This window comes from Lutjanus erythropterus, chromosome 4, assembly GCF_056507025.1.
Source record: "Lutjanus erythropterus isolate fLutEry1 chromosome 4, fLutEry1.hap2, whole genome shotgun sequence".
In the NCBI taxonomy this organism is placed as follows: Eukaryota; Metazoa; Chordata; class Actinopteri; order Lutjaniformes; family Lutjanidae; genus Lutjanus; species Lutjanus erythropterus.
The window spans coordinates 44,106,249-44,116,350 of record NC_139320.1 but is presented as its reverse complement, the minus strand read 5'-3'; positions in this window follow the sequence as shown (position 1 = coordinate 44,116,350).

Here is a 10,102-nt window from a genome sequence, read left to right as displayed (position 1 = left end):
AGACAAGTGTAACTAATAACAGTGGCTGCATTCAGTTTAGTATGTTAGTTCCAAGGCCCACTGATACAGATTATTTGTGTGTCAATTTATGCACTATAGCTCCCTTCAAAAAATCCCACAGTGGAACAAAAAAGCAGTGTCTATATTCTTTTCTCTTAACAATCCCACAATATAGATGCAAAAAATAAGAAAAGAACCCGTTTAGACCTGGCATTAACATGCGTCTGGTGACGAAATGTGGTCTGAGCAAACACATTTCAAAATATCCAGTGATTAGTTTTCCAGCTCATGGAGCAGTGTGTAGAACAGTGTGTGTCACCACCCTAGCCACCATAGTTATGACTTTGTTGGCCACAAGGTAGAGTTAGGTGACAAAATACTAGCATTCCTCCCGGTTACACAGAGGTGAAGACTAGAAATCCAGGATGAAATAGCCTGTAGTTCTTCTTTACATGCAGAGACGTCACTGAATGCAGGAAGAACAACAACAGAGTTAGCACCAGCAAGAAAAGTTAATTTTCTCAGTGAATATAGCACACACTAAAGAACTGAATTAAAATGAGTACACTCACCATCAACACTGATGAGTCTTGGGAAGTAACGGATTACATAATTGAGATACAAAAAAAGACAACTGTATTTCTTGACAGTTAGAGGAAAAAAAACTAATAAAATCACAGATTCATTCAATAAAAATGGGGAATAATAGAAGGATTACAATTTTAAAATACATTTTAAAATAGAGAACATGCACTACCATGCACAATGTGCACATTTCAGCACTAATCGAGTGTCACAACATCACTCAGATCTCAAGTGAAACCAGCTAATCTGACAGTCAATTCATTATCATGGCCTCTGGTGGAAAAAAATGCACTGGGTGGAAATTCCTCCATCATTTTATCTTTAAATCAGAAAAGAGGAACAACATCCCAATACAGTGACACTACTCTGAAACTACTGTTATCATCTAAGCACTCAACATCTAAGTTTGAGAAATATTTACAGGAAAGACCAACCACTAATGTTAGCTATACAGATTAACCACCAATGTTAGTCAACCAGACTAACTGCTAAAGCTAATATAAGTGAGGACCAACCGCTAACATTAGCTACACAGAGTAAATGGTGATGCTGGTGACTGATGATGGTGTGTACCAATAAGTTCATGTCAGTTACTTGATGTTTGAGAGCCAAGTGTGAATAGAATTGTTAACAAGCAATAGATGTTACACCAAACATAAGACATTTCATTAGGTTCAGCAGTTTCACCATATTTGATGCTGAGATAATCCAAAAGGAACAGAGAGTAATGAAGTTATGTTACATTAACATTGTGATACTACTACTGCAACTTGGATTAGGTTACTGACTATATTTTTTTAACAATTTATTTGGAATTGTACAGGAAGACATTTTTAAAGTAACCCTCCCAACCATGTATACTAAATGACAAAGGATTGGAATGGAAAATAAGATGATACGATACAATGATCAAACTATTCATACAGCGCCATGTCATAACCACCCACTACATTTTATGACTGCACATGCATTCAGCTATATCTAATACAAAATCTAATGGCTGTTTTCAAAAGACAGTTTACTTTAAAAGATCTGTATTAGTATTTTGATCATGTACCAAACATCAACATGGTCCGCGATGCCTCGTGTGATGAGCCAGAAAGACCAAATGACATCACATCAGGAGCTGATGGCGAATAGAGCAGCGGCAAATTGCCCTACCCGTAGAGAGGCTCACGGAGGTGATCTGAGGTTGATCCCAGAGGTGCTTTAGAGTGGTCTTATTGATCTCTGTTTCCTCCTTCGAGTCTGACGTTTAGCTTGTATTTGACGCTTTCATATGTTGTGGCATTTTAATGATCCCTGTGGAGGAATTCTCTTTACATTTGTTTCCTGAGGGAGGTCACACAGTCAACTCGCCTGTTTGCAAGTGTGCGTCTATGTGTCACTGTATCCTGATAGGTCTGTAGTTAAAGGGGTTAAAGAGCTTATTTTAGCCAGCGGGCACTTAAAGGAAGTGCTGGTGGCTTTGATCACCATAGTAACCATGACATAGACTGACTCATCTCCTTGACAGACCATAATAAGCACTCATCTGAAGAAGAGACTGAAGAGGTATTAGTCATGCAGTCTCATTAGTGCCATTACAATGTGTTTGTGTGGAAAAGTGTGTGTCTGTGCTTGTGTGTGTGCTTTAGTGTGGGCACATGTGTACATTATTGTGTGTATATGAGCATGTGTGTGTGTGTGTGTGTGTGTGTGTGTGTGCCTATGCAATAACGCAAACTAGAGGAGCAGGGAGCAGAGAGACAGAGACGGAGGGATGATGTTATGAATGTTAACAGCCTGAGCCCACTGAGTTGCCTCTAAGAGTGACTCATTGAAACTCGTGTTTCAATCTTGATATTGTTCTCGCTTCCACTGGCAGGAAATTAAAACTCAAGTGACTTTCAGTTCTGTTATATTGGCACCCACAGATTTGTTCCCTGCTTGGTTTCCTCTCTCTCAGTTTCTCCATCACACTTTCTTTTCTTCAGTCAGGCCTTTTTGCTTCCTCTCCGCTCAGGCTGTCACACCCTCGCTGTCGCTCTCCATACTTCCGACTAGTACAGTTAAATTTCTTGTATGTGTCCCCAACACAAAAACAAACTCACAGGCTTGGGAACTGCTTTATGAACACACAAAAGACAATATACTTTCTACGTGTACAATGGTCTGCTGGGACATCGGGCCGTATTTCAACATTTGGTAACCCATTAGACGATGTTGGCATTCAGCCACTTCCTAGCTAATGTTACCAACATTATTACTTCCACTCAGAACACACTGCTTAAGTGTTTTGGGTGTAAACAGTGTGAAGTGGAGTCCACAATCCACACATGTAGTAAAATGGCATCTGTTGTGGTCACATGGACGAGTCCAAAGACAAGTTCGCACAACTGATCAGGGGTACACAAATATCCAGCCAGAGCCTACGCACACACCACCTGATGACGAAATTTATGCCACACAGACCCCAGCAGAATCTTGCACGCTTGGATGTGGAAAATACATTATCATCTAATTCAGGGGTGTCAAACGTACGGCCCGCAGGCCAAAACTGGCCCACCAGAGGGTCCAGTCCGGCCCGCGGGATGACTTTGCACAGTGTGAAAATTACAGAGAAGAGGAGGTCAGTGTGATTCTCTGACTCTGTCTGTGTCTGATCTGTTGACTTTCTTCATCAGCAGGATGTTTTATAAAGACAAAAAGACAAAACCTAACACGCATTTTGGGTTTTTCCCTACATATTAATCCACCCGCGATTCAGTTTTCACAGCAGCAGAGAAGCTGCGTGTGGAGGAGACTGTTGTTAATGACGGAGTTTATTACAACAGAAACTAACATGATGGTTAATGACATCGACACCAACCAGATGCACTTATAAAATTAAACAACTGTATAAAGAGGCCTAAACGTAAAACAGGAGAGTCTGTGCTTCTCTGTGAGAAACTTTCAGATCTTCTCACAGCAGAGTGAACAGGTGAGGGAGGAGAGGAGGGCAGACTGATCACTAATCAATCACTGATACCGTCGTTCTCTCGGACTGATTAAAAAATAAAAATGTCAAAATTGGTGACAAACCAAACCTGGGTGTCCACACAAATAAAGTCTTTATGTAAAACACTGCAGAGTGTAACATCGTGCTGTTTACAGACAGTCTGCTGTCTGTAGTTTGACAGAGAGACAGAGAGGGTCGTGTCTAGAAGGGAACCCTAGACCCGCGAAAGATCGCGCGAATTTGATTATTTTAGTAGAAATAACGGACACAAATCGCAGCTCCAAAAATAGAAAATCATGTCGTGGTGTCGATGTTTTTAATGTGGCAGGTCGCCATAAATAAAACACTATTCACTTTTACATCTACAGTAAAAGTAAAGTTACTTTACTGAGTATTTTTTACTTTAGCAATTTACCAATTTACCATTGTTCTTAAATAAAGCAAAAGTAATGTAATAGAAAAACAGAACGTGCAGAACACACAATATTTTTTATCTGATTACTCGATTAATCGGTAGAATAATCAATAGATTATGCTTTAATTTTATTGGTTCGGCCCACTTGAGATCAAATTGGGCTGTATGTGGCCCCTGAACCAAAATGAGTTTGACACCTCTGATCTAATTTGTTGTGACCTTGTGGATTTGTCCACGGACTTCACCATGCGACCACTAAAGATGATGATCTACCACACTTGTGTGGAACACGTACTCTAAGCAACTGAGAACCTGTATACTCTATTCTCTATTTTGGTCTCAAAATGTCATTAAAATGTTTCCCAGAGCCCAGTGTGACTTATTTTAAAGGGACAGCCTTAAAACAAGACATATTTTTCATCTATCCTGTTATTTTTCCATCTAAACTGTTTTGGTGTGAATTTCTGAATTTTGCAGATATCCCACTTTACTGTCATATCTTCAGCTGTCCTGTAAAATTAAAGACAAATAAGCCATCCCATATATATATATATATATATATGGGATATATTCTATACAGTGATATAGCTGGTGGGTGTAGTTCGGTGGAAAGAAAATAGTTTCTACATGAAACTGCTCACAACAAAGTCTGTGGATTATCTTGAGCACCTGGGTCATGACTACTCGAAAGAGACATTGCTGTTGAGCCGACATCTCCAAAACTTGGCAACTCACACCATAACGATCTTGATGAATAAATAGCACTACAGGGCAGAGGAGACATACGCATTTTCGATTGTAGGATGAACTGTCCCTTTGATCACTTGCACTGTCCAAAAACAGTAAAAATTCAAATATAATGAATTCACATTGATATAACAAAGCAAGAAACAACAGATCCTCATACTTGATAAGCTGGAACTACAAGATATTTGGTATTTTTGCCTGAATATCTAATCCTTTCAGCTCATGCCTGCATGACGGGGTGTGTGAGTGTGTGTGTGTGTGTGTGTGTTTACAGGCGTACACTATGTGTGAGCATAATGTCTCCATGTATATTTCCCTTCTTTGTATTCCCTTCACAGTTCCTCTCTCCCTGCTGCATAACTCCCTTCCATCGGAGCCTGATGGTTCCTGTGTTTTGTAGAGGTTAACACCAGATTTATGCAAATTTCAACTCTGAATGAATTACTGAATTTAATATAAGTGCAATAATAAAAGTAATTAACGAGAGCATTCGCTCCGGTCCTCAGTTCAGACTGGTTGAGTCATGTTTGAAGCTGTTAAATACGTCATGAACATCTGTGACTAAATTGCCTTTCATTTATACATTAACATGCAGTCTGAGAGCCATTTGGTGCCTCATGTTGCTTATGTATCACTTCCGAAAAAACACTTTGAGCCAGTGTGTTAAAAATATTTTAGTTCCACTTGATGGGAGCTATGTAATGATTTGAGTTGAGAGGGTTTAACTGCTCATATTGTGTCTGACTATATTGCCTTTTTCTGTGCTTCGTTACCCACAGAGGATGCCAGAGCAGCATTTCATTAAGTTGGAGGTGTGGGTGGAGCCACTCCATCACAGAGTGGGGTTGGCCACTCCAGCCTTGTGGTGTTAATGTTACATCCTTCACATTTAAATTAAGTCCTCTGGAGTGGCTTCACGGTCAGTTACCTCAGCCATACGCATACACCTACACACGACGGAGCCGCGGTGCTGTGAAATGAAATGTTTTCACCTTCCTCACGCATATGTCCATGCCCACACAGGCGCACTATGTATATACATGCAGCAGATACGTATGTCCGCGCACACACACACGCACAGCCTGACACTCACTGTTAACCACATGCCTGATGACTCCCTTTGCCCACACAGACTTTATATATAGAGACAACATACCAGTTACATGGGAACAAACAACACTCAACATTAATTACTGTAGATGGATGTTGTGAGACACTGTAAGAGATTACTCACGGTACTACATGGGTTTATTTCAGTGTATTTTTTTTTCTTGAAACGTCACACAAAAAGTTAGACGATCTACTACAAACGCATCTATTAATTTGCAAATGTAGGAGGTAAAATGCTCACTCTGGTTTTCCAACAGGACAAAACACAGAGCTGTTCACAGTAGTATATATGGGGGTGTAAAGGAGAAAATTTGGCTTTTCGTTCACTTAAAACATGCCAGCTGAGACATTTCTACCTGGTATTATTATAGTCTTTATGAGAGCTGTATGTATTTCAACATGTGGCAGATCATTGATTGCCATTAACAGTGTTTCCAGCCCAGTCTTCTGCTTGAAGTTCATTTGGCAGCCGTATGGGAAACCCTGGGTGACGGAGTTCACTGAGCTATTGTTGCAAGGTCTCACTCATGGGTGGGAATAGAGAGGACATGTTAACTTAGACGCTACAAATAATGGATAATAGTCAAAAGCATGTGTCAAAGTCAAGGCCCACGGGCCATTTAACGTACCCCGCAAGTACTTACAAAGAATAATTGGAGCAATACAACTCTATGCTGCATTACAGAAGTACAGTGTCTATAGACTACATGTCCAAGAATGCACAATGATTTTGTTATCAGCGTGTCGAAGGCACCTAGACACTAATAATTAGTATATGCCAGATAGTATCATATGACTGTTTCCCACAGTGGCTTTCGACCAGGTGGTTAATAATGTTAATAGCAGCAGCCTAGCAAAATGGCATCATTTGAAATTTAAGAAAATATTCATCTTGGTTTTGAAACCTTGTTTGTTGGCTACACAAGCTGATATTTTAACTTCATTGCTGAATTACTTTGAATATTAAAATAAGTATAGTAGTTGTAAGGACAAACAGAGCTCCTGTTTTGTGAACCACACCTGAACGCCTTGCCTTTGTCTTGCCATGTGGTCCAGACCACTAAAACTAGTAAACTAGTTACCAGCTAAGTTACACATCAGTTAAATCAACTCCCAACTACAGTTCAGAGCCAAGAAGCTGGAGGAGGTTATAAAGGAAAAGTCTGACAGTGAAATCTGCTGAATCGTTTTTTGTTTTGTTTTGTTTTTTGTTTGTTTGTTTTACCAAGCTACCACCAGCAGCTAGTTAGCTTAGTTTACATAACAACAGAAAAAATTGTGAACCAGCTAACCTGGATCTGTCTAAGGTATTAATGACAGCTTGCTTTAGGTGGAACTGTTGTAAGGCTTTTGTTATGTGTTTTTTATATCACAAAGTTTGGCGTAGAAATCAGCCTTACAGTACAGGAAGTATACCTGTGGATCATCTCCAATAAATGGCTTCAACCAGCCTTTGAATTCAAGATTTGATTCCCATTCCTTTCTGTATTTTTCAGTGTACAGTTTAGACTGAGACATGATGATCTAGCTAGCTAGATGTTTAGCTTGTGTCACAGAGAGGCACACACACACAGTGGACGAGGTGAGTAAGTGACTGAGGCTGTGTGACAGTCAAGAAACATTTACATTTATATCCCGCTCTGTAAATCAGAGCTTTGCCAAGTTGGCAACACTAGAAAATCTGCCTTCCAGTACCCTCTAGCTCAATAATACATTACACTGAACCTAGAATTTCAAGGCAGCTTATTTCAATGGATATTTGAGTTTTGAGCCCAACTCAGTGTCAAGTTTTGAGATGGTTTTACTAACTTTTAATGTTTTATTGAATTTTATTTAACACTATTTTTCTAAACTTTTGACACCTTTTCATAACAAGAAATATTACTCTGAACAGATTATTTATTTCTACTAAGGGTAATTTATTGTTTTTCAATGATTTCTTCTCCAGTTTCTACTTAGATATCAGTCATTTATGATAAGTCACTGAAAAGCAAGTTAATGATGCACAACCTAATTATGTTACCAAACAATGGCATAAGAATGTAAACCAAATAGAGCAAGAGGTAAAAGTGCGTCATTGTTATGATGCTACTTATGACATTCATACAAATTGTTACTCAACAAATTAATCATTCAAAGTGGTTATTCAAACCTGAGATGCAGACAATGGTTATCTGTGAGCATTCAATCAATACAGATTCCTCTAGAGACACACACGTGTGAGCATCTCACAGGAGATGACCAAAGTAATTATTGATGCAGACTATTGATCCAGACTATTGATGAAAAATTAACCCATCAATGGTTAACCAGAGGTAATGAATGTGTCTGTGAACACATTACATGTACATATCCCTATTCAGTTGCATTCATTTTAATGGCATACCATTTTCTATCTGCTTGTCCTTTATTTTTATTTTTCCCCCATATTTTATACTCCTGCTGTTTGCTTATTTTCTGTTCATCCTTTCCCATTTACTCGAATGGCGGGTCATTTGTAACAATTTGGAGATTTCATTTTGTAGAGGGCAATTTCTGCACAGAGATCTAGAGACAAAGAAAGAAAAGAACGGTGGGGAGGAGCAACAGAGGTAAATAAAAGCGTTTGAATTGGGCAGGTGACAGGGAGAGACAATGAAAGATGAAAGATGGCAGGGTAATTTTATTGTCTTGACCTCTATTTCATTCAGTTAAATGAGTGAAATGTTTTTGGGGCTGATTCATAGCGGAGCTGTGTCACTCTGTCATAGCGGCTGCCATGCTACTGTGAGAGGGATGCACATATCACAGGAGCTGTCAAGGTGCTGTCTAGCAGCTTCCACTGACTGGGTTCAACATGTAGGCCAGAGACTCACAGACTGCTGAGTGCCGCTATCGTGGGCGATAAAACTGGGAGTTTGGCCAAGTACTGGATGAAATAAAACCAATGTGTGAAAAGGTGGGAAAAGCCTTTTATTTCTGCAGACCTGAACCATAAATTGTGTTTCATTTCCACTAATTAATTTCTAACTTTTGTATGATGATTGCTGCAGTTGTTTTTATACGTAGTTTAATGATGCTGTGGGAAAATACTGTAAGCATCCCATGAATGCGGAGCCATGCACAATTTCTAAATAAATTCATAAAGGATCATGGTGGTGTTAGGATGCTGATCACTGCTGGAAAGTAAGTAAGAAATTTACTCAAGTAGTTAAAGTACTTCGACTTTACTTGCATATTTCCATTTTCTGCTGCTTTGTGTTACTGCATCATCCGAGCTTGGTTAACACTCACTCCTGAGAGCCAAAGAAGAAATCGTGAAGATTGGGATTGGCACTGTGGACCTCTTGAAACGCAGTCATCTGCAGTATCCATTCAACTAAAGAGCCAGGCCCATTACCGGTGTCACACAGCTGTTAATGAGTGTGTTACATACGTCCTGCACAACTACAAGCACGTCTATGTGCACAAGGAGTGAAACTCGACTGAGGGAACTTCTGCAACCGGAGAGACGCCACTAGAGAGATCCGACCGCTGCCAATACAGCAATGTAACATCCAAGCGTGGTTAATGCTCACCCCTAAGAGTCAAAACACAAAATGTGAAGATTGGGATGTGAATCGGGGATGTCCCGTAACACAACCAGCTGCAGTATCCATTCAGCTAAAAACCCAGGGCTCTTGTGAAGGGTCACACAGCTGAGAGAGAGAGAGAGAGAGGATGGAAAAAGCAAGGGGGTTAGTTGGGGTAAATGTGAGGGAGGGATGGGTGGAGGGAGGATTGGAGGAAAGGTTGAAAGAGAGGTGAGGTGTGGGAGACAGAGGGGAGGGGTAGAGGGAGAGTGGAGAGGTGGAGGGGAGAGGAACAGGGAGCTGTAATTAGACCTGAGCCGAACGCCCAGCAGCCTGCTTCATTTTACTGTCATATTACTATATATATATATATATAAGGGTCGCAACACCATTACACTTTGATGACTTCTTGAAAGACCAGAAACTTCTTCCTCACCATTTCTACACAGGGTTCCTCCAGATCCGTCTTCTTGTCCTCCACCTGTTTTACTTCTGACTCCAGTATTTGGTCTCCTTCAGTGACTTTTTCCTCCAACTTGTTTGAGTTTGACTGGAAGCCAGTGAGCTGTTTTGTCTTGACCAGCTCCTCACTGGACTCCTCTGGCACAGCTTTGGAATTTGTCTCCTGAGCTTTGACGCTCTGAAGAGATTCAGTTTTGTGGCTGCACAGCTGGTTTGTGGCCTCTTGTGAGCCTGTGAGAGGCACTGTCCATG